Source organism: Rissa tridactyla, chromosome 1 (genome assembly GCF_028500815.1).
Source record: "Rissa tridactyla isolate bRisTri1 chromosome 1, bRisTri1.patW.cur.20221130, whole genome shotgun sequence".
NCBI lineage: Eukaryota > Metazoa > Chordata > Aves > Charadriiformes > Laridae > Rissa > Rissa tridactyla.
In genome coordinates this window covers 184,010,437-184,036,689 of record NC_071466.1, presented here as the reverse complement: position 1 = coordinate 184,036,689, position 26,253 = coordinate 184,010,437, and positions in this window count along the sequence as shown.

Below are 26,253 nucleotides of genomic sequence, written 5' to 3'. Positions count from 1 at the left end.
AGTTTAACTTTTCAGAAGTTACTAGCAATATATTTTTCGATAAGAGTCAGATAATAGATCATGAATTTTGCCAAACAAATTAACCTTTTCCTTTGCTCCCAAATCCTGATTGGTCCCTGATAGTCCACCCTGCACATACATATATCACTTAATCCTCTTTTGCAATGAACTGTGCATTTCTCTTTGAAACAAAGCCCATATGCAACTCCTGGCATAGCATGCTCCAGGGATCACAGACCGCACACAGTATAAGTAGAGGAAAGCAGAGCTACTTCACCACTCCTCGTTCGCCAGCATTATTCCCAAGGGCCTTTGAGACCTTCCACTCCCCTTAATGCCATGGCCCAGGCCTGGCATGATACCATTCATGTGGTTAGGAAGACAATTCTCCCATCATTTCAGGAATTTCAAGCTCCAATAATCTAAACAACTGGTAATTATGTTTTAAGGCCACAGAAGTGTGATGGACAACCCAGAGGACATCCAGACCAGCACACTGTGTAGTGTGGGCATAGTTGACCTACTGCAGAGGGGTAGCCTGCAGGAGCAGGAGCACAGGTTTTCCCCTTCCACTTGGCCTCAGGATCACTCCCATCAGTGAAGGATTTTTTCAGATTAGACACAGTCATTGTTATGTGTACAAACAGCCTCACTAACCCTTTAAAATGTCGTAAGTAGATGAACAAAAACTTTTAAGCAGGAATGTGTAAAAAAGATGGCTTTGGGCATTTAAACTCTTTAGAGAGAGCAATGAAGAACCTATAAGAAGAAAATGAATGCAGTGGGAGGTCAGATGAAATCCCCAGCCAGTCTGTTATGGAGCTTCCCACCATGGCCGGTAGCAGATATTATGTGAAAAATGACCATGTTTTCCTGACTGAACAAGATCAGAAATAAAAAGTATCCATTCCCAGTCTGTGCTGTAGCCTAAGAAGGGATCACCTCACCAAGTATTCACATTCCAGAGCAAGACAAGCATTGAATTAACTGTCTTTTGCTAAATCTTACCTGGAGGATGCATCTAGACATTGGGTTTATTATCTAGTACAGGGACAAGTCTGCTCTCTTCTTAAATCCACTTGTACTTTTATGTTTATTACTTAGCATATGAGAACAAGATCAGAAATAAATAGTAATTAAATGGGTGTAAAAATATTAGCTGCCATATCATCTCTCCCTTCAAAGCTGAAATTTTAATTTTTGGAAACTTATGCAAAGTGAGACAGCAGCTAATAGCTTTTCAAAACTAATGCCTAGCTGTAAAACAAAGACATTACTCCATAAAAATGGAAGATCTCATAGGAGAGTATCACTGTAAAATCACATTACTCAGGATTTACAATATTTACAAACACTTCTTGGCTGCATTTACTAGTAAATTATGAATTACTAAAATCACATGAGCACATCAAAAATAAATGATCTCAGAACATGCTGTGATGCAATGTTTTCACTTTTCGGTGCTTATGTACTCATTTTTTTAATTGGAAATCATTAAGTTTCTCCTAACTTATGTGAATTAAGTATGTTGCACTGTATAGCACTGTATTGTAATATCCATCTTTGGTGTCAGAAAATTAGTCAAGGCCTGAAGCAGACATTTCTTTATTGTGAGAAGTCACACATATTTAAGTTAATTGATAAAATTTCTTTGGGACAAAGCCCTAATGTAATCTCTTGGCTTCATTCCAGAGTGGGCTTTTATATGTAGAGTCCGCTTTTACGCCAGGAGGACAGGTCATTGTTCTTGTAGGTGGTGCAGATTTCTTTAATGCAAACAGGAACTATAGTGTGCTAGGTATGCATAGAGGGTACTTCTCCACAGCCAGCTACTGGAAAATGACAGCACCTGATGGGAAGTTAGAAATTACAGGCCCGAAGCAATATGTTGAAAGATAGAATTCAGACACACAAGGCTTGAGACTGTCATCGTACAATGTGTCAAGCTAATAAAACAGAACCAAACTTGGCAGGCGATGAAGCTGGCAGCTTCAGGAGCATCCTCAGGGGACAACACGGCTGTGGAGAAGTCACCATCATGCACAAATGGTGAATTTTTCAAATCCATCTTCAAGTCAGAATTATTTGGTTTTATGTGGCTGCTCTTCCTCTAATTTAGGGGAGGAGTAAGGAGGCCCACAACAGAAGGGAAAGAGATATCTGTTACTTCCAGGTCTGTAAGACCTGCAATGACCAATCTCTGCATCAGTCATCTTGGCCATGTTCTAAGTATATAGATCATACTTAGTTATCTCTTCTTGTAGGAATCACCCGACTGCTCCAGGAACAGGATTTAAAAGCCTTAGAAGAATGTGACTAGGAATTTATAAATACTCCTTAATTAAAGACTTTATAATAGAGACTTAACCTTTCAAACCCTTTTGGAGTAGTATAACACTTTTGTGTCTGTAGCTTATAACCTGCTTCGAATATGTGTGAGGTTGCTCCTGTAACAAAGCTAAATATTAGCAGAAGGTATTTATTTCATCAAATAGTAACAAACAGTGGTAAAAGAATATGTATGCCACCAAGAATGAAATATTGATTATTCATCTGTGGAATACTATCTGCAGTATGGTCCCTAGTTTATATACCACTTTACTGAGAAAGAGGACCTATTCTTTTTTTTTTTTTTTACTTATTCCAATTTGGAAAATTACACAAGAACAGGTTAATGAAATTGTAAAAATAACTGAACAAAATTCCTGAAAGCAAACTAAAGATAAAATGAAAAGGTATTTTTTTGCAATATTATGTAGGATTAGGCCCAAATGGCCTAACTTCCTCCCGCGTCCTTTGACCTAGTGCATCCTATTCTGATTCCAGGCATTGCCAAAACCCCTACAATGAGCCATTAGGAAACTTTTCATTCAATAAAAGCTAAACAATAGGAAGGAAGTACAAAATCAGGTGGGATAATCTATTACTTGGTTCTGCTTCCTACTAAATCATTTCTACAAATATTTTATAATGAATGAATTTATTTTCACTGTTTTTCATGTAATTACTTATATGTCAGCAGGAAGTAACATTACTTCTACTTTAAAATCATTTTCCCTTCATCTTTGCCACTGAACCCTGTAACTGCCCTCTAGCACAGCATCCCATAAGATAGCTATAAAAGTTGTTCTAACTTAATAAAGTGAAATCTTAGAATGAAAACCTGTCTGTACAGTTTTATTAAAAAAAAAAGGTCCTGCAAAATCCTTGGTGTCATGATGCTCACTTGCTTGTGGCTTTTATTTATTTACTGTTACGATACCCACTGTCTGCTGCCAAACCAAGCTTTTACTTCAATCTGTTATCTTAAATAAAAAGGAAAAAAAATATCAGTCAGTGCCAAAGTAACTCTGAAAGCTTCTTGGAAATATTGTTTCATGGTTCAAACAGGGCCACCAAAATGAGCCATATATTGGAATTAGATGAAAGAGTTAAATTATTTGGAAGATGAGAACATTTGAAAAACAACTATGGAGCTCAATGTCTAGCTATGCATCAGTTTTCCAATAAAACTTCTTTCAATGAATGCTCAAGCAGAATTTGTGCATTCATTATTATTATTTTCTTTTGTAGCAGCAATAAGGGGGCATAAAACAGAAACAGTATCCGTGACAGTCTAAAAATTTGTTGAAAGACAGTTCCTTTACCAAATTACTGATTATGTGAATCTTTGTGATGCATCTTGAGAAATGAGAATTGTGTGATGCAATAAACAGAGGTAACAGTTTAAACAGAAGTAGCATGAACTAGTAGCAGAGTTGCAGAGATTATAGAAACGTGGTGGTCACCACTTCTGTTTAGTAAAACACATTTTTCATTGAATCAGTCAGCAGTATTCATGATATTATCTGCTACCTGTGCTGAAAGCTGCATTTAGGTATCTGAGATGCTGTTTGGACTATACTGTATTCTTTTCAAGAGGTCTTTACTACAGCATTTTTAGAATTCAGGTAAACGCAGAAGGGGTATATTTCTGATAAAATAAAAAAGATATATGAATACATGCCATTTTATTATCTGCACATATTTTTTAACACAACAAATGTGATAGTGGAAATAAGAAGTCCTATGTCTTAAGTACTAAATGACTTGCTATTATTGTTTCAGGAGAAGTCACTCTTAAAGACTGTTTTTACACCGTTCAGCTCTTAATTTGGAGTGGATGACTAGCAAGACAGAATTACTTAGAGAAAATAAATTATTTTTCAATAAACTACTGAGAACTAGGTGATGGCAATGCAGATCACTGTGGTTTTAGATCAAAACTCTAGATTAAAATTATTGCAGTATATGTCATATTACAGGGAGCTGTAACATGTATACTTAATAGGCACTACCTGATGCTCTGAGGTAAGACACTTCTGTAGTATACATTAACCTATAAGTGTAGAAGTAACAAAGAAAGAAACACACTCACCTTTAACATTGTACAATAATCCCTCCTGGCATTAACTTGCCTGAGGGAGGAAGGAAAACTGGGTTGACATGGAGAAATCCAGTAACCAGTTGTTGGTGAGCCAAAATCTTGGGCACATGAATGCACCTGGGAAATCTTGATGTTATATTTCTTTATTAAAAGCTCAGAAATTTATTTCCTAAGGACAAGCAAATACAATGACAATGATACAATACCCAGCACACTTGCTTAGTACATGCGATACATTTTTATCTAAAAAACTAATTTTTCACTCAAGTGAAGTTAGTAAATTCTATTGATTCCTTTCAAGGTACAGAATGCAAAAACTATGAAACAAATTCTGAATGTATGATTTAATTAAAAAAGAAGAAAACTTATGAAAATTATGGGAAATTGATGACAAATGGGAACTCAAGAAAAAAACTATTGCATACAATATGTTATTATTTGTTGACATCTTGAATATTTTCATGATTCTCGACATTAACTGATGACAGGGTTGTTTGTGTAGAATGTGGAGAAAGCAAGTACAGAATTATCTTATAAATTTGACTCTAAATAATACAGAGTAAATTCTCTGTCATGAAAACAAGAAGCAGATCATGAGAGGGATCTTGAAATGGCAGGAGTTCATAATGGTTAGGAAGGGAAGGAGAGATCACCAAACTAAAAACTGAAAACAGTGAACTTAGGAGAGCTCAGATAATAGGCAGGTAAGAGCTCAGCGAAGTAAGCCCAAGGAAAGCTGTCCTTCAAAGAAATTCTAAGAGCAAAAAATAAGCTTTACTACTAGAGAGAGAAAAAATTATTGGCAGATGATGAGAGGAAAATGCACCTTTCTAATGACTTATTAGTTAATTCTGACAAGAAAGCTAGCCTATGAGTAGGAAAGAGGTAGAATGAATACAAATCAAGGGGTAAAGGTCTCAGCCTCAAATAGGTCATTCATTAAAAGATTAGATGAGTGAGACTATAAGGACATGTATTTCATTCTCATCTTCCTGAATTTCATCTTAAACGCTTTCTGGACTGGCTGAAGTGGTGTCAGAATTTCATTTTAGTATGGAGTTGAGAATCCAAATAAAATAGGGTACTTCTCATCATGAAAGATTCTGGTATGGGGTTTTGTGGATGCCATTTTCAGACTTCTATGATGCTTCTTTTGAACTTTGGTTGTGCTCTTAGGTTAAGCCAAATTACCAAAGGTATATATAGTTCAGACTACCAGTTCACACTATTAAAATCTCTTGGATTCCCACATTTAGGGCAAATTTCAAAACCCGCCTGTTTGGAATAGATCTGGCACTATCACATAAGAAATGATAAGTGCTATCTTACTTCTAATACAGGAAACTAAAATGATTGGAAATCTGAAAAACTGTGCTAGAAACTTGTCAAGGGAATGAGAACACATTCAGATCAGATATCAGTTGCAGAAAATGAAATAAATTAAACACTGTATTGGAAATCTATAATGTGTTTTGCAAACAGTAAAGAGGTTTATTAACAGGTGTGTTTAAATCGAGAGGACATAACACCCATATAGAAGCTAACAGGATTTCCAGATTTAAATTTGAAATTAGGTTTGTTGGTTTTTTTTTTTTGTGAAAAACATTTTAATGGCCTTCAACTGAAGCAGGCTTTTCCTGTAAAATGGAGTTAATGCCAGCAACTCCTTCAATGGTTTAACAAAGTGTGACAAGTCTCTCAGCACATACGGTGTTTTAATTAGACATCATAGTAGCAGGCAAATTGATCTCCTCTTGCTTTTTTCTCTCAAGTGTCAGTTAGTTTAAGGTGAAGTCCCAGAATGATTTCAGCTAGGGGGGGAGTGGAATTAGAGCAGCAGCTCAGCTCTGGCGATGAACTGAGTTTGTGTGTCATTACTGAAACTAATAAGTTTCCCTTCTCAAGCGTGTACTCATGCAGCTGAATGGGTGAATGTCAGTAACCACATACTGAGATCCTGCTTAGTAGAACAGCATATTAAATACCTGTATGGTCTGCTATTTTCTAGGTCAAACTAACAGTCATAGAGCTGTATGTGGATTTGATTCTGAGGGTGCCGAATCACTCCTCTGCTGTTATGAGAGACAGGGAATAAACCAGCCCTCAGCCCCCCTTTTATATGTCCTCAATGCATAATAGGATTAGCTTGTTGTCATTTAAAAACCTGAAACTGCATTCATATGCATCACCGCATATGAAAAAGCAGACATAGTGCTTTGTATATGTGCTACTGAAGCTAAAACAATGGCTGGTACGGAGCAATTTAAACAAGCCTGACAGCTACAGGGGTGCCACAGAGACTGAGCAGACAGTGGTTTATCACAAGGCACTGGAGTCCAGCCTGGGTATTTATCTGTGTTGGGGGAAAGGACAAAACAAGCAGTCACTCTGCTCTCCCTCACTTTCATTCTTTTGCAGGATAGAGCAAAAACTACCAACACAATCCACATCAAAGAGGAATATTATCCTTTTGTGGCTTTACATCCGCTTTCCAGTACCGGCCCTTATTTTTGTCTTTATGCCTTTAAAGGGTAAAGGGCTTGCCACAAATGTGTTGGATGGTATATATGACTTCAGTAATGCTACTATATACCTTTTTCACAATACTCCAGTGGATAGGCTACCCTGGAAGTGTGGGTTCATTTCCCTCCACTCTGTGTAAAGATTCAAACCTCTCACTTCTGAAAAGTATTCCCTAGTCACTGGCCTATAAAATAAAATACTTTTGCAGGGCTCCTGAGGCTGCACTATTGTTGAGTGAGTGTGTGCAAAGCCATTTTAAGTTGTAATGCTGACTTGCAACTGCCATAGAAACCAGGTAGGCCACAGGTATCAGTGCACACCTGCATTTCCTGCATAATATGTTGTCAAAGTATGGCTAAGGTGCACTTTATGTCAGGAAGTTAGAAAATACTCCTGGGACAGCCACTTTTAAGTTACCTTAAAAAAAATAATGAACATTTTAAGAGAACAAAGAAATAGCCTGATGTTTGGCTGAGGGAGAGAAATTAGTTTCTACTTTTATTCCATATTATTTATATTTTTACTTTGTGATTTATACCCTTCCAGGACCAAGGACAGTGACATTCTTTCTGGCTTTCAAAACTAAGAGTTATGAATATGGCTGCGCATAACTGAAAGCATCTGGAATTGGCTAATTGAAGGAAAAGAAAGCACATTTTACATTTGTCGCTACCTAAAAACATAATTGGGAGATGTAATATCATACTATATGGTAATGTCATTGTGAACTCTGTCTTTCAGCATAGGTGTTTGGCTTCTCTTGGAAAAATAAATAGTTAAAAAATTAATAAAAATAATGAATTTTTTTATTATGTGATAAATTTTGTTAGATTGTAGTGATACAGGATTTATTATAACAGTTGACTGAAAAATACCATATTCTGAATACTTTGAGTGTTGTCTCTGTTGAAATTTAATTTAAGAGAACACCATATCAAAAGCTGCCTCTATCCACTAACAAATTTTATGTGTTTGCATGTATTAAGGTTTTAAAGATGCAGAAAGGTTAACAAGGAAACTAAACATTTCTGTTATCTAAATAAAATATTCCAATGTAATTCTACAAAATTTTATTTCTGAGAGAATTTTTTTGTGTGTGCTGAGTAAATGGATTTTTATTACTGAGTCTTACTTGGCTCTTAGCACATTTTGCAAAGCATTCTTATTGCTGACTTCACCAAGCAGCCAGGGCTAAGGTCAGAAGAGATAATCAGCTTGATAATCAGCAAATTTAAAAACAGGTCACCAAAAATAGATAGTGCTTCACATAATGTGAATAGCAGTAAAATTCCTCAACTGTTTTGGTTAGAAAGGTGAGACTACTTCCCCTAATATTCCTCCTCTTGTTCAGGTAGAAATACTGCATAGAGCATCATAAAGAAGCCTAGATACGGAAATAGATACAGGAATAGAATTGTCTCTACGAAGTTTCACAAGGGAGGAAGCACCATTTTGCAGAAATGACTCTTTAGTTACAGGTAAAAATGTTTTTTGTTTTAGTTTCGAAGGTTCCTGGTTCACACCTTAAAGTCCATTAATACAGCTGTTCTTACACAGAGTAGGGGTTGCCTGGGGTTCTAAGAATGGTGGGTGTCAGTCTAAAAATAACTTTTTCTTTTTGCAGGAGACACATGGTGTCTTAGTCAGTGTCTGCATTGCTGCCAGTGCACAAAGATGTGAGCAAGCACTCATCTGCATTGGCCACCCACTGGAGCGTGTTACCTGTTTGACCCCATTGCCTCCACGTCCTCTCCCTCTTCCTTGTCAAGGACCTTGACAAGGTTGGTCTTTGTCCATTACCACCTCCAGTTTGGAGCTGTTTTTTTATTCAGGCACATAGTGAGGAACACAACAGCTCTTTCATGCTATGGCACAAGCATACACAATGCTTCGTTCTCTAGCTAACAAAACGTTGAGTTGCAGATTTAGTTACAGAAAGTGCTGGGATGGTCACTACTGTAGCAATGTTCAAGTCATTCCAAAATATTATTTTTATGTTCCTAACTGTGCTATTAAAGCAGATAAACATTAAATAATTCTGATAGCATTACTTCAGAAGGTGGGCTGCTCAGCTACTGTGGGTCCATCATCAATAAATAATGTGCTTTTCTGGGGTGTGTTAGAACATGAATACTTATAACTATGTCTGGAAATAATAGTGAGAGAATATTTCCCAAATCATCTTCATGCTTCTGTTTAACTTGTAGTTGGAACCGAAGGTAGGACAAACAAAATATGCATTCAAAAGTTATGTTGAAAGGTACTTCTGAAGATATTCATAGTTCATTCGAATTCAAGGTAAATTTAGCTCACACATTTTAAAAATCCTAACAGGAGATGTATTCTCAAGAGAGAATGTTTCAGAGCAGATGTGCTTTTGTCTAGGTGGAGATTCTTTTTTATCCTGAAATGGTCATCCATCCTTGAAATAGCCCAAAGAAATTTACATAATTCTCTAAATTCTGTTCTTGCCTATTGTTCATCCATATAAAGAAAATGCCTATACGCCCATGTTAAGACTTTATTTCAGTATCATAAAAAATAATCCCATTTCTCTAAACGAGATAAAAGGCATAAGTAGATAAACAGGTTTCAGAAACTATTTTTTTTTTACTTGCTTTCTCTTCCAAACCTGTTTTATATTTCTTTTGTAGATGAGTTTTACAGATTTTTTTTTGGTTGCTATTGTTAAGGGGGTTTTTTTGTTTTTTTGTCTTTATTTAAGGGACAATTATAATTGAAGACAAAACACTACTTGTCACAGAACCCTTTGCTTATTTATTAAATGCCCTACACCTAGAATCATAGAATTTTTAGGGTTGGAAGGGACCTTAAAGATCATCTGCTTCCAACCCATCTGCCATGGGCAGGGACATCTCCCACTCGATCAGGTTGCTCAGAGCCCCATCCAGCCTGGCCTTAAAAACTTCCAGGGATGGGGCTTCCACAACCTCTCTGGGCAACCTGTTCCACTGTCTCACCACCCCCATGGTGAAGAACTTCTTCCTAACGTCCAGTCTGAATCGACCCATCTGTAGTTTTAATCCATTTGCTCTAGTCCTACCATTACCTGACATCCTAAAAAGTCCCTCACCAGCTTTCTTGTAGGCCCCCTTAAGATACTGGTAGGCCACTATAAGGTCTCCTTGGAGCCTTCTTTTCTCCAGACTGAACAACCCCAACTCCCTCAGTCTGTCCTCATAGGAGAGGTGCTCCAGCCCTCTGATCATCCTTGTGGCCCTTCTCTGGACACGTTCCAGCACGTCCATATCTCTCTTGTGGTAGAGGCTCCAGAATTGGATGCAGTACTCCAGGTGGGGTCTCACAAGAGTGGAGTAGAGGGGGAGAATCACCTCCCTCGACCTGTTGGCCATGCTTCTCCTGATGCAGCCCAGGATACGATTGGCTTTCTGGGCTGCTAGTGCACACTGATGGCTCATGTTGAGCCTCTCGTCTACCAGCACCCCCAAGTCCTTTTCTTCAGGGCTGCTCTCAAGCCAGTCACTGCCCAGCCTATTTCAGTGCTTGGGATTGCCCCGACCCAGATGGAGGACCTTGCACTTGGTCTTGTTGAACTTCATGAGGTTGGCATGGGCCCACCTCTCCAGCCTGTCAAGGTCCCTCTGGATGGCATCCCTTCCCTCCAGCGTGTCAGCCTCCCCACACAGCTTGGTGTCATTGTCCAACTTGCTGAGGATGCCTTCTATGCCACTGTCCATACAGCTGACAAAGATGTTAAACAAGACTGGTCCCAGTACTGATCCTTGAGGGACTCCACTTGTCACTGGCCTCCACTTGGACATGGACATTGACAGACACTCTTTGGGTGCGGCCGTCAAGCCAGTTCTTTATCCACTGAATTGTCCATCCATCAAACCCATATTTTATCAGCTTGAAGACCAAGATGTCATGCGGGACAGTGTCAAAGGCTTTGCTCAGGTCCAGGTAAATGACGTCTGTTGCTCTCCCCTTGTCTGTTGATGTTGTGACCTTCTCATAGAAGGACAGCAGGTTTGTCAGGTATGATTTGCCCTTGATGAAGCTGTGTTGATTGTACCCAATCACCTCTTCGTTATTCTTCTGCCTCGGTGGTGCCTCCAGCAGGATATGCTCCATAATCTTACCAGGCATGGAGGTGAGACTGACTGGCCTATAGTTCCCTGGTTCATCCTTCTTTCCCTTCTTGAAAATGGGGATTATGTTTCCCCTTTTCCAGTCAGTGAGGACTTCACCAGACAGCCATGACTTCTGGAATATAATAGCAGTTTAGCAACCTCATCCGCCAGTTCCCTCAGTACCTGTGGTCGTATCCCATTGGGTCCCACGGACTTGTACACTTTCAGGTTCACCAGATGGTCATGAACCTGATCTTCACTTACAATGGGCAGTTCTTTACAACCCCTGCCATTATCTTCTGTGTCTCCGGGAATGTGGCTGGAGCCCTTGCCAGTGAAGACTGAGGAAAAGAAGTCATTGAGAACCTCGGCCTTCTCCATATCACTTGTCACCAGTTCTCTTGTTTCGTTTCTGAGGTGGCCCACACCTTCCCTAGTCGTCTTCTTACCATTAATATACCTATAAAAATTTTTGCTGTTTCCCTTGATCTCCTTGTCTAGATTTAATTCTAACTGACCTTTAGCTTTTCTAACCAGGTCTCTTGCTGCTCAGACAGCTTCTGGCTACCTGGCTACTAGCAGTCAAAAAGCTTTCACTTTTTTTAAATCTCTCTCATTTTTTCCTTGTTAGAAGTCCCGGAAAGAAGAGTGTATGTCACCAACTCTGCCCAATTAGAAATATTTTGTGGTTATTTGCGTTATTTATACACACACACATTCTGCAGGCTATTTTTGAAGTTCATTGTTTTCCTCTGCCTGTGGACTTGGTATGGATATTGAGTTCCCTGACTACCCTAAAGCTGCCATAGCTGTAAACAGCAAAGGAAGGTATTTTCAAAGACAGTAAGAAGAATTCTTTTTGAACCCAGAGTAGAACAAATATGTACTAGTTGTTACTAGTACTGTTTTTTTTCAGTCATGCCTGTGCTGCCTCATGAGCAATCCAGTTGTTCCCCACTAGGAACTTTCAAGCACAAAACCAAAGGGACGGGAGACTAGTCTGTGAATTTAAATTAATGACCAACTCCATAAAAATACATACATACTTAGCTGCTATAAATGGACATAAATTCCAATCAACTTAAATATGAAATTAAGAATTTAAAGAAAGGTTACAAAATTTTGTAGATCTGGCTCCAAGGAAGAGAACATAAAAGAGTGCAGAATGTGCTATCAAAGATATTCAGCTGTAATCTGATAGGAAGCATTTATCTACCAAAATTTACAAAAATGCACTCACTCCTTGCTTCTCCCACCTGACACAGTTTCAGGTTTGTTAGAGAATAATTTCTGCTGTGATGACTTGACAACAAAAACCTTTCCTTAGACTGGCATATCTCTGCCTACTGTTAAATGGATTCCATCTGTGTTTGTCAACAACATGCACAACTCAAACTCAGCAGCCTTACAGTCCACTGAATTATTTTCTCTTCCAGATGAGCAAACATAGGTCTATGCCATACAACACGAAGAAGAGAGATTTCTTTATATTCCTGAGGTTATGCAAATAACCTGCACTTTTATGTTCAATAACTTGATCAAGGACATAACTGGCTGTTTTCTGCATAGTTCCCTCTGTACAGCTAATGATATAGAGCATTTCATAGAAGCCTGCAAAGAAGAGTTTATGTCCATTATGGGATTGGCTACTTTTAATTTCTAGGAAAACTCCAGATTGCGTTTAACAATGCTGGCTGTGGTGTTTCATTCCACCAACTCATAGTCAGTACCTGTACAAATATAACACAATAGACTTACAAAACAAATCACCAGAATTTCTTAAAAGAAAAAGGTCTAAATGTAATGTACTTTTCATTTCATCTACAAATAATTCCTTTTAAAATGATATGTTCAGAGACTGTAAACAGTAGAGGACTCGCTGTTCATTGTCTCCTGTGAGATGATCTGTCTGAAGAGTGCTGATTAACATTCTTTTAAAGAGCTCAGCTTGTTTCAATGAGAATCGTGATTGCTTTTTGATATGGCAGCCGCTGTGAGTATTTACACTTCTTCCCACTTCAGCTGTATGCTGCTGGAGGCATTACAGTCGCATCCAGGCATGACTTAAATGATCTGAAGCCATTTGTCACATATCCTGGAAAAATTAGGAGCTTTAATGTAGAGGGATTTGAGTGAATAATTTTTAGTGAATAATTTATTCAGGAAATGTAACCTCCTTGCTTAACTTCTCTGTGAACAATGATTTCAGGAATATATTTGCTCTTTGTCACTGCTTAAATAATGATTTTTGTAAAAAGATCCTATCCTATACTTTTCCTCTCCATTGTATGAAGATGGTATTCATTGGTTGAGATAAGTTATTTTTGCTTTATGATTTAGTATTTCGATTCCCAGGACATTTAGTATGTCTATGAGTACACTAGTCATTGAATGCAGAAAAAGATGCTGAAAAGAGCTGTCTTCCTGAAAGTCATGTTTAAATCTCATGTAGGCGTAGGCAACATCCAGTATACCTACCGATTTACATGGCCTAGTAATTTTTCCTTATTCAATTGTTCAATCAGGGATGCTTTGAGTAAGAATAACTGTGACCACTGTAAGAGATGGAGGCCAGTCATGCTAAATGAACTCAATGGAAAATTTGTGGACATTTCTGAACATTTTTCAAGGGTGGTCCATAGACTAAGATGATATCTGCATATTATATCAAAGGATGGGAAGGGGTGGACAGTTAATGAGAATGTATTGGATAGTATGGGACCTGAGCATGATGTAATTGTTATGGAATAAGGGCTGGAGAATGTGCTGGTCATATGGTATGTCATATCCATATTGTTGTGGTCTGTTGTGGTCAGCTGTACCAGCTGTGTCCCCTCCGAGCTTCTTGTGCACGTCCAGCCTGCTCATTGGTGGGGTAGTGTGAGGAGCAGAAACAGCTTTGGCTCTGTGTAAACACTGCTCAGCTTATGCTGATACCATATGACATCATGTTCAGCAATAAAACCTGGGTAAGAAGAAGGAAGGAGGGGATGTTCAGAGTGGTGGCGTTTGTCTTCCCAAATAACTGTTATGTGTGATGGAGCCCTGCTTTCCTGGAGATGGCTGAACACTTGCCTGCTGATGGGAAGCAGTGAATTAATTCCTTGTTTTGCTTTGCTTGTGGGCTCAGTTTTTGCTTTACATATTAAACTATCTTTATCTTAACCCGTGAGTTTTTTCTCACTTTTACCCTTCTAATTCTCTCCCCATCCCATTTAGGGGGAGTGAGTGAGCAGCTGTGTGGTGCTTAGTTGCTGACTATGGTTAAACCCCAACAATAACAAAGAACTGAAATTAGGAAGAAGGAAGGACTAAATCTCACAAACTCCGGTTTTAGGAATCTAATTTCTGGTTGAAACACTGTCCGTCCAGCAGTATTAATCTCGGGCTTCCCATGCAAGATGTCTGTAAAGTAGTCATTTATATATTAGGGCCATACACAGGAAGGTGCTTAAAGAAGGCAGAAATCAGCCCATGTACTGGGAAGGTGGTAGTATTTTCTAGTGGGAACATATTGCTCTGGGAGGTGATTACTGCTATCAGCCCTGACCGGAAAAAGCAGAGGGAAGATAAAGGTATGATGCTTCCTTTTATCCAAACATCATTGTCTGGATCACTGATTCAGGATATTAGAGGTGTAAATCCCTTTTCCACCTGTGATGATCTAAATCTGTAAGTAATTGTTAGAGTGGAAGTATTTGTGATATGACCTTCTTCGCAGTCTTTATGAGTTTTTAGTTTTTCTCCTCTCCAAAAGCCTAACTCCTTCCCTCCTGTATCAATTATCAGAACACCAATTTTAAAATGGCTTCAGGAACTCTCTTCATTTATGAATACACTTGCAGGAATGTCACCTTAGTTTCCTGTGAAAGTTTTTATCGATAAAAAAATCACTGACCTGACTATACATAAAAAAAAGCCTTCATGAAGAGACCATTCTTATACTACTGCCTAACTCCAGGTTTCCTCATGAGTATATGATGTCAGAATGGAGAAAGGACACTGCTTTCATACTGCTAAAATACCACAGCTGCGAACCACTGCTACTGTACATGACACAGCAGATGCAAAAAGCAACACTTCAGAGGGTGAAGTGAAGATGATGATGATGAAGAAGATGAACATGGCGAGATGTTCTTTCGATAATGCAACAGTGCATTCTAAGATTGTCATTCACAATTAACTCAGCACTAGTGGTTGTCTAGACAAGTGTAATCATGTTTTATTTACCTCATTCAACACCACTGCTCCTTCTGAGAAGCTCCTTGCTTCACACTTCACAGTTTGTCCCATTCTTTGTACTGGTCAACATGAGCAGCGGTGATCTGGATGCCACTGAGATGCTTGTTTCACCTAGTGAGAAAGTGCATGTATTACTGAGAAAACAGTATGATCTGGGCTATGTATTTTAAAGGTTTTCTTTCACATTGGTGTTTCATATTCATATTCTTTTGACCTTTAAGGATTAGCACCTCCTTTGAAGGAAGAGAGGAGAGAATCTAGTTCATTTTCATCAAATTTCACAGTCATTGCTGGTTTTTTTTTATACCTACCTTCTCAAATTTTACAGCTCCCGTTTTTAAGAGTTTCCTTTTTCTGCTTCTATTTCAAAGCAGTAAACATGTTTTCTTTTTGTTCTTTTCTACCTCTCACTTACTCACAAGAATAATCCCTTTTTCTTGTTCACAGCCATATATATTCAAACTAAAACTGGTAGAATGCATTCACCCCTTATACTTCATATATCACCTTGGCTGATCTTGAGTTCTTATGCTCTCTTCTTCATTATTTAATACTACTAATTGTTCAAAGTACTGTAGAGTCCAAAACATGTCTTAAAGAAGGACCCAACTATGTTATTTGCCATGACCTGAAAGAAAAAGCCTTTTTAAGTCGATGTGGCCAGACAGAAGAGAGAGTATATCATACATGTAATAAATCTTTTTTTTCTTTTAACTTTTTTATTTTACTCCCGAGAAGTCAGCAACAGAATTAAAAGGAGTCAGGTTATACGAAGATGAAATGTAGACTAGAGGCAGGGGAAGTGTATGAATTATCATAGTGAAAGATGTAAAATACAAGAGAGCTAAGAAAAGCATTGGCATACGTTTGTAATTATAACCTTAAAACTGCAGTAATGTCTTTATTTCCTCTGATTATCTTAAGCCACATAGATTTTAGAAGAGACAATTTTTAAGAATTTTCTCTTCCTGAGAAAGTTTCTTCTATATATTGCAAAGATTAGACTTAGACTTCGATTAAGAAATGGCAAATGTCTGTTTTGTTCCACAGCAATTACTGTATGCAATGCATAAGAATGCCTCAAATCGTTAGTACACATAACAGAAATCAGACAGCAGGATCTATTCCATTTTATAAATGTTAATGTTAAATCTGCAAGATATGAACCAAATTCAGCTAGGCCAAAATATTACCTCTACATTAACATGTAAGCTTTGGCTGTATGATAAAAAAGTTAGGAGGACTGATTAGCAGAGGTTCTCATTTCTTTGGTATTTCTGGTACCATCCCCAGATGGTTATACCTTTACATGAAAGAGATGGAGGGCTTCCTTTTAATTTTACTGTAAATATATTTCAGCCTTGTATCTCAAAATAATGTGTGTATGTTTGTGTATGCATATGTACAGCTGCACCTGTGGAATACAAGTTCAAGGATATATACCAGATAGGTTACAATTTCTTCCACCACTTTTAACTTTTCTGACACATAGATCATATTTTGGCTTTTCACAAATCATTACACAGGACCTAACTTATGTATGATACACTTACTAAGACTTAAATGAAAGATTAACATCCAGCCACCTTGAAAGAAAGCTCCCATTAAAACTTAAGGCATTTAAAACCAGGAGGATTATTCTGTCATCAAATGTGACCTGTGATTGCCATGGGACATGGCAATCTACTTTTAAATTCTCATTCAATGTACAGAGATTAATTCCTACCTGATCCCATAAGATCTGTTTCTATTACTACTTATTAGATTTTCAAATATGTTTCTCATGGTTTCTTCCATACTTAAGTTCATTCTTTAAAAAAAATCATATAAAAAATGGGAATATCCCTGGTTTAAAAATGTATGGTAAAAATCCTGATTTGCACATTAATTATATTTGAGATAAAAATTGTTTTCCACAGATCTATTTAGTCATGTGCGCTTATTGCAACAAGAGGAGATAAGAAAATAAGGACTTCATTCCACATTTTCCCATTACATGGTCTGACGGAAAAAGCAGTGGACAGTTGTCTTCCAGAGACCAAGTTACCATTTCATCACTATCACACATGAAAAATATTATCTATCACAGGGAACTTAATTTACCATTGTGTTCTTTTCCTTTTGCCTTTTAGCAGCTGATGAAGCTAAACTCCAAGGGGAATCTAATACCTATATGAGTAATTTTACTTGGTACCCATGACAGCTTTGCAGAGCCACAATAGCTTTGAATAAATGGATGGACTCTCTTTTACTTCATGCATTTTCGATGGAATTGGAAAGTAATTTCTGCTTATGAAGCTACCTGCAAGTACACTGACATGAAGTGATGCTATTAGTTACACATGACTACTCACAGAAGGATTGGTTTTACCTTTTTCGTCTGCCCCACAAGTGATCAGTTGTTAAGGGATGGTTTCATATTGGTCTGGAAAGAAACATACATCATTTTTGCACTATTTCTCATAGAATATTGGGTAATGATTTGAAATATAGCAGTTTTACTAAAGACCGTTGATTGTTCTGTACTTCATATATTGTTTCACAGTTGTAGGAAAGTTATCCATCAGAAAAGTAAAGTTTAAATGGCAATTCATGAATACTTCCTCTACTCTGCAAAGTAGAAACTGAGAAAAGCAGTGCTGAGATGCAAACCTCTTTGAGGAGGACTTTGCAGTAAAAACTATGCTAATCTTTTGACCATAGGTTACCTGTGGTTTATCTACAGTTGCAATGCTGTAAAATACATGCAGTTATCAGTGGGGGACATGAAATATATACATAGTTATTGTGAAATACTATGCCAACTAAACTCCATATCTTTTTGAAAAAACTAGGCAGTTAGTACTCTTATTTTTCATTGGAATAATACTGCATGTTTTTCCTCTTTAATTACTTGTGAAACTGAGTAACTTTCAGAAATGCTGTTATGATTAATGTATAGAGCTGTCAGATGAAAACAGATCCCCATTGTGCTAGGTGCTGTATTGATGGCTGGTGAAAGATCGGCACTGCTTCAAAAAACTCAGCATTGAGAAGGCAAGATGCATAGATTGAGGAAGGGAAATCTGTTTCTAATTCTAAAGCATTAATCTAAAATAAAATAGGTTTTGTGAAATACAACCCTGTCCTTTGAGATACATTCACTTTCTTTCAGTGCATAAAAGCTATCTCAAAATATATGTGAAGAGCAAACATATATACAGCAGTTAAAGTGGAAAAAAAATTTACTTGTGCTCTACTTCTGGCTCATTCCCTCTTCTCAGCTTCAGTGCACCCCAAATTTCAGCTGTCCCAGCCTGCCTGCATTCAGAAATCGCTTTCATAGAGCCAATGAAAAAGTGAACTGAGAGTCTCTAATGGCTGTGATATATTCCCGGGTTAAAGGATTCCTACAGACAGACCTCAGCTCTGCACTGCTGTAACTCTGTTTTGTGCACACGTACTAGATCATAGAATCATAGAATGTGTTGGGTTGGAAGGGACCTTTAAAGGTCATCTAGTCCAACCCCCCTGCAGTAAGCAGGGACATCTTCAACTAGATCAGGTTGCTCAGAGCCTCATCAAGCCTGGCCTTGAATGTCTCCAGGGATGGGGCCTCCACCACCTCTCTGGGCAACATGTTCCAGTGTCTCACCACCCTCATTGTAAAAAACTTCTTCTTAATGTCTAATCTAAACCTACCCTGCTCTAATTTAAAACCATCGCCCCTTGTCCTATCGCTACATGCCCTCAAAAACAGCCCCTCCCCAGCTTTCTTATAGGCCCCCTTCAGGTACTGGAAGGCCGCCATAAGGTCTCCCTGGAGCCTTCTCTTCTTCAGGCTGAACAACCCCAACTCTCTCAGCCTGTCCTCATAGGAGAGGTGTTCCAGCCCTCGGATCATCTTCATGGCCCTCCTCTGGACCCGCTCTGACAGGACCATGTCCTTCTTGTGCTGAGGGCTCCAGAGCTGGACACAGTACTCCAGGTGGGATCTCACAAGAGCAGAGTAGAGGGGGAGGATCACCTTTCTGGATCTGCTGGCCACGGTTCTTTTGATGCAGCCCAGGATGCGACTGGCCTTCTGGGCTGCAAGCACACATTGTTGGCTCATGTTCAGCTTTTCATCCATGAGTACTCCCAAGTCCTTTTCCGCAGGGCTGCTCTCTATCACATTGTCCCCCAATCTGTATTGATAACAAGGATTGTCTCAACCCAAATGTAGGACCTTACACTTGGCCTTGTTGAACTTCATAAGGTTTGCTCAGGCCCACCTCTCTAGCTCATCCAGGTCCCTCTGGATGACATCACGTCCCTCTGGCCTGTGGACTGCCCCACTCCACATGGTGTCATCAGCAAACTTGCTGAGGGTGCACTTGATACCACTGTCTATGTCATTGATGAAGATGCACCTGGTGGAGCTGAAAAAATTAAAAGGCTGAACTGTAACGCTTACATTGTAATAACTCCCTATGACAAATACTGCTTTATAAAAATGTGTTACTGTTTCTGACTCTCAGTCAGTGAATCTAAATGAAATCCAAATGATCTATTTCAAATACGTGTTAGCATATAACCAGCATTCTTCTGTTCTGTTGCACACATGGGCTCAGTCAAAGTGGAGATGGCGAGTGGACAGATTGAAGGAGAGGCTGATAAACAACAAATTCCAGTTCTTTACAGAAACCTTTGTGGTGGACAAATGCTGAGCCACTGTGATCTTCCGTTTAAAGAAAAAATACTGTCGAGAACATCTGCCAGTTTCTGCTAGGAATCAAGGAGGTATCATCATCTCACTTTTCTCAAAGGTAGCTGGCAAACCTAATTAAACAATACCAACCTCCTTTCTTTTGGCATAGCAGGAAAATGCACCTCTGTTCCACAGACACATGGAGGTCTGAGCTGGCTCCTCTTAAGGAAGACTGACCTAAAGATTCCAGATACTGTTCTGGATGTTTATGCTACATTGTTTTTATGCACTTAGTTTAATTATCCTTATTTCTAGTAAAGCTGTGGGGTAGGCACATAAATGTGTTCTATGCACAGCCCAATAAAGCCTATGTCTCTTAGTATATACTGTAATTTTTTCTGCCAAATACCGACTTGAATTTTCTAACGTGTAATTGCACAAGGAAATATCTATAATGGACATATCATGTTCATTAATGTCTGCCATACTCAGACATAGTTTATTATTCATAACAATCAAATTTAGTCCACACCATTGTCAGGAATTAGAACCATCCACCTACATATTTTAATAAAATAAAGTGAACAGCTATATTCCATACTTTAATTAGGTGAATCATCTAAATAGGCCATTTATAGTAATATGGACATAGTATGATAATGAAAATATAGTAATTTGCAAAATATTAAATAGGTCTGCAAATGTCAATGAGATTAAGTTCATCTTTTCTAAAACAGAATCATAATTTTTACCTTCTCAGGCTTAATAATAGCTAAAGTTCACATAAAGTAAGTAGCTATGTCCAAATTCTAAATTATATCCTTACTCAGCAATAATTTATTCTGAGGTAAGAACAGCTCTTTATGGTATTTCACTGACATCACAGTCTGACAATAAAAGAAAGACACCTGTACTCACATCTTCATTTATTTCTGAATTTCAGTACATTTATATCAGCGTTTCTACCTTTCCATCAGCCAAAAGCCAACCTGTTTTGTTAAGCATCTGTCATAGTTTGGGCCAGACTGTCCACTGAAATGAATGACAGATGCTCACCCCCATCTGTCTCTCCAAGGAGAGGAGGGAGAGAAAGAAAGAGACATGAGTTTAGAAAAAACTAGACTAATGAAATATTAATAATAAAATAAAATGAAATAGATGCAATATATACAAAAGCATATCAAGCTCCCAGGATGATGATCACATCACTGGCAGGCACTGGGGAAGTCCCAGATTGGACTCAGTGACAGACAGGAACTGGATTCCAGATCTGGATTCAGGAACGCACAGATCGGGATCAAAGGCAAAGAACAGTGAGAGTCCTCCTCAGATGCCGGCCATTGAAGAAAGCAAGCTGACCCTTTAATCCCTCAGCTTTTATACTGAGCATGATGCAGATGGGATGGAATACTCTGTTGGTCAGTTCTGGGTTGCATCCACTCCTCCGCACAGGTGCAACGCCTCTATGTTCCTCTGCTTCCGACCCTCCAACAGGGCAAATAGGTCAGGTTAGCTGACCTTTGTTGTTACAGCAATAAGTATAAGCAAGAGCCTCTCTGCGTACTGTTCCTTGGCATAAATTAGAAACAATCAGGTCGTCTTAGTCTCTGGGAGTGAACAGTGTCTGAACAATATCCTATTAATTTCAGAGAGTTTAGTTAGTTAGAAGAGGCTTAGTTGAGAAGTAAAGTTACTGAACAGAAACTTGGTTCTGTTTTACCTCAAACCAGGACAGCATCTAAAACCAACCGCTTAGAACTTTATCTTTTCTCTCTAAATTTTTATTTGAAATAGTGTTTGCCTGTGTGGAAAGTGAAGAAATTTAGTTTAAACATACATCCTTATTCTCTCCTCAAGGTTTCTCAGAGATTCTAAAATATCTTTGTGTTTGGAGAAAGAACTGTTGCACTGAATTACAGGTTGCATGTTATTAAATGATAAGTTGTATGTTAAGAGCTGGCTTATACTTATTAGAGCTAAATATTTCATGGCAAAATCATGTTAGTGCGTCTGATGGGAAAGCTGTATAGGCGACTGAAAATTCCATTAGAGATTCGCAAAGAAGACCTACATTAATAGTTGATTGAGACATATCTATTTGTTTGTCAGAATGCAAGAAAAATCATCTGAGAAGCTGAAAAGATGTGTTTCAAAGAAACAAGGAGACATGTAGTCTGGGAAACTTACTTATCCTCTACGCACTTTTGGTGATATTACTATTTTTATTTTACTTATTGTGTTTCCTTGATTCACCTAGATGAAAAGAGAATCTTGTATTTCAAAAGTTCATTACTGGTACCTAACCTGCATTTGACTTATAAGAGTTTCAAATAATTGAAAACAAATCTCACAGACGTTTGTGAATTTTGTAGTCAATAGCTTCCTGAACAGATGTCTATTTGATAATTGATTATTAATTTTATGCAACCATTCTCTGTATCTTAGAAGAAAGTCACTGTAAGATTCTTATAATGATAAAATAAACTGAAAACAAACCATGAAAAACAGCACTGGGTGAAACAGAGGTGTAAGAATGAAAAAACATCATCTCTAATATATTTAAGACAGATGAAATATTTGCAGATGTCAGATAATAAATATTCTTATTTGCCTGGTATTACTGTATGGGTTTATTTGTCCTTCTAAAGAAAATGTTTAGACCCTGATTGTGAATGGTTTAGGTAATACTTTGTTCTTCCAAATCTGAAAAACATTATCCCTAAAACCCCCAAAGGATTCTTACTACCAATGTTCAGCTCATTTTAATACATAGTACCTAGAGCCAGTGGGCATTTGCGTTTTGACAGTAAAATGTCCTTAGGAAGGTAAACCTCTGTTTCCAAATATGCATGTCCATTCTCTCTATATTTGATACTTAGTAATAAGAAAGGCCTTGGGCATTGTGAATAAGTGTATGTGCACAGAAATCCACTGTGCTCATGATGAGAATCCTATTATGCTTGCAAAGCAAAAATTTACATTTTCCAAGCAAACTGCTCATGCGAAGAGCAATTACGCAGCACAGTGTATTAAATACTGTACATCTGGCCAGCGTCCCCCTTTTCAAACTGTGGGCTTAGCCCCAAGGTTGTGAGTAATTCTACCACAAGTGCAGTGTAGCCAGGCATCTTTCACTGGCTTCCTCTTTATATCTTGTTACTAAGAGTTTTAATGTAAGTATTTAGAATAAAATGCTTAGCTTCATCATGGGCAGGGGATGCTGGTGGAATGGGATAGTTGTGTTTCTTCAGAAAGGCTAATAAAGCAGTGACTAAAAGATGCAAATATTGGTTAAAAAATGTGGCTTCAAGTGCTCTCAAATGTGAAAAAATATTTTTATGGTGTAAGACAGGCAGGTATTGCTTTTGCAGAGGAGAAAAACCGTTTCCATCAGAGGTGACATGATAAGAAAATGACTAAGACAAAGAGGCTCCAGCAAAGGCTTGTAGAACATCTCTTATCACACAGACAAAAGGACAAACTGATTCCTACTGGATTAGTGTCTAGAAGGGTAGTCAAACATTTAACCAGGGCTAATGACATTAAGCAATTTTTTTGTTACCGAAAAGGAAAGAAATAAACTAGTCAGATAATCTCTTTAGGTGTAGCATAAAGAGAAGTAAACAGAGGCAGGACATGCGGGAAGAATATTAGGCGCCTCAGACAGACTGTGAACCCTGGAGTACCTAACCAATGGGAAACAGGGGAGGGAAAAATTCGGGCGGGATTAGGGAATAAAAAGGTGTGTTTCGAGAACTGAAAGGGTGCCTACTTGCTAGGTCACCCGCTCTTGCAAGAACGTAAATAAAAACGTGCTTCACAGAGGATTCTGCCTGAGCCTATTTCATTCGGACCGGAACTTATTTCTTACAATGGGAAGCATTCAAATTACAGTTAAATATTCTTACTGTATTTTTGAGAAAGGTCCAGTGGACATATCCACTGACAGAAGGCACTTATGGAGCAGAAATTCCTATGTAGCTAGAAGCTTCACCTCAGAGGTAAATGTCTCTACTACATCTAAATTGCTGAGCTGATTAAACCACTCTTCAACTCTTTTGATGTATGGCACACTGCTCTCTTCTGGCTACCTGTCTGAGATGCTCAGAAATACCAGTGGATAGCTTTTCGATAACTTTGGTCTTTTTGTTAAGCCAGCCTATGGTGCTAAATTTTGCAGAATAAATTTTTCATTGACATCACTGCAAGTCAATAAAACGAATGGAGGATAGACTAGCTGGAGAACATGGAAAGAAGTTTAAACCTTTCTCTGTTTCTACTATATTTTATGTTCTGTTGAGAAATTCATTCCATTAAACTAAGAAAATTCACAGCTAAGATTAAATAATGGCATATCCCCTTGAGTATATATTTTCCTTTATCCTTCCCCCAACAATAACAACTGGCATATGAATGATATTTTCTACCTTCAGAGTGCTCTAGGGTGATTTATTTAGTGCAAGTTAAACTGTGAATCTTGCTTAACTACACTTTTCAAACTTCAATCTCTGTAATTTGCACCAAATAAGAGACCCCTATTATGGAACAAAGAGCTAATATTAGCATCCCTTTGAATAGTGGCATACCACTGAGACTTCATTATCATGGCAAAAACGCTACAAAAGTAAACATAAATAATGCAAAGAAGCACTGGTCAAAATCTGATCTAATTTCACCGAATGATTCTTTACTGCCTAAATTGTCTTCTAAAAGTCAAAGACTACCATTCAATGCAAAGCTATCATAACCTGGCCCCTAAATTAGTGTCTTGTAAATAAAAATAATAAAAACCCCACCCCAATCCTTCCCTACTAAAAAAACACAACCAAAGCTCAAGCAAAATGAAGAGAATAAATTTTATGATGCATAATTCTCATTTTTTACTCACTCGTGAACTCATAAGATGCATTAATTCACAAGTAGTCAGCCACCAGCCAATCATTATAGAGAATTTAAAAATCGTGATTTATATGTAGTTTTGGTTTTAGTTGTGTTAACAGTTATATTAACAGTTAACGATACTTAACTGGCATTTGTGAAAATCTCAGAATAATTAAAAAAAGCATGCTTAATACAGTTTCCAGTTTAGAAACAGCAATAAAAATAATTCTGTAGCAGTTACATTGAAAACTGGATCCCCATAACCTCACTTTGTCTGTAAATGAAGGAGGTGATGTTACTAATGAGACAAGAAAGAAGCTCAAAAAAAGCTTTGTAGCATCTACAGATGAATATAAGAGTTTAAAAAAGTGAAGGAAAAATCTTATTCCTGAAATCTCTCCCTCATTTACAGGCTGGCAGCAGAGTTACCCAAACTCCACAGAAAATGCAGTTCAGTATTTTTGTCTTAGTTTTTAGAGGAATGAGTTATACAATCGTACGCTCCATACTTGTCTGTCTATGTGTCTATTAATCCTTCTAATTAATTTAATGACTTAAAATATGTTCAAGGCAAAAATAAACATTTATAGTAAATTTGTCACTACATCTTAATCTATCTCTCCTCTGGATCTGATGATAACACTTGTCTTTTTAACAGTAGATATGAAAGTGTGTTACAAAGGACGTTAGTATTGTTTCTATAGCATCATAGATCAGAGATTGAAAGGTCATCTAGCCCAGTCTGCAGATCCAAGGCAGAATCAGCTATAACTAACTCACCCAAGACACATATTCATCCAATCTCTTCTAAAAGTCTTCAGTGATGGAGAGTTCATACTTTCCCAGATAATCTACTCTATTGCAGATCTGTCTTCAAAGTTGTCATTCTTTTTAAATACCTCCCACAATCTTCTTTGATGAACTCCAGGTCCATTACTTCTTACTCTGTCCCTAGTCAAAAAAAGGAAATATTTTATTCCCTTCCTCTTACAGTTCCACTTTACACATTAGAAGACTCTCTTCATATCTCACCTCAGTCTTTTTCTGTCTAGACTAAGTAACTCCAATTTTTCCAGTGATTCCCACTGATCATCTCTGTTACTCTGCTCTAGACTGTCTCCAAATGGAGAACATCTCTCTTTAAGCATGGTGTCTTAAATCTGAGCAGCCAGCTAAAGTCCTAATGCCAATAGGTGGAATGAACAGAGTATCTAATGTGTTACACAGACATCTATTCAAACATTTGTACATGAGGGTTACTTATGTAGAAAAATCACATCATTAATTAATTGGAAATCATATATAGATCTTTTGCTGGTCTGCTTTAAGGCAGGGCTGGAAAGGAGAAATCTGTTGAAGTAGAGATGCTGTCTGCCACTGTGTGTATTCGGTTTAGG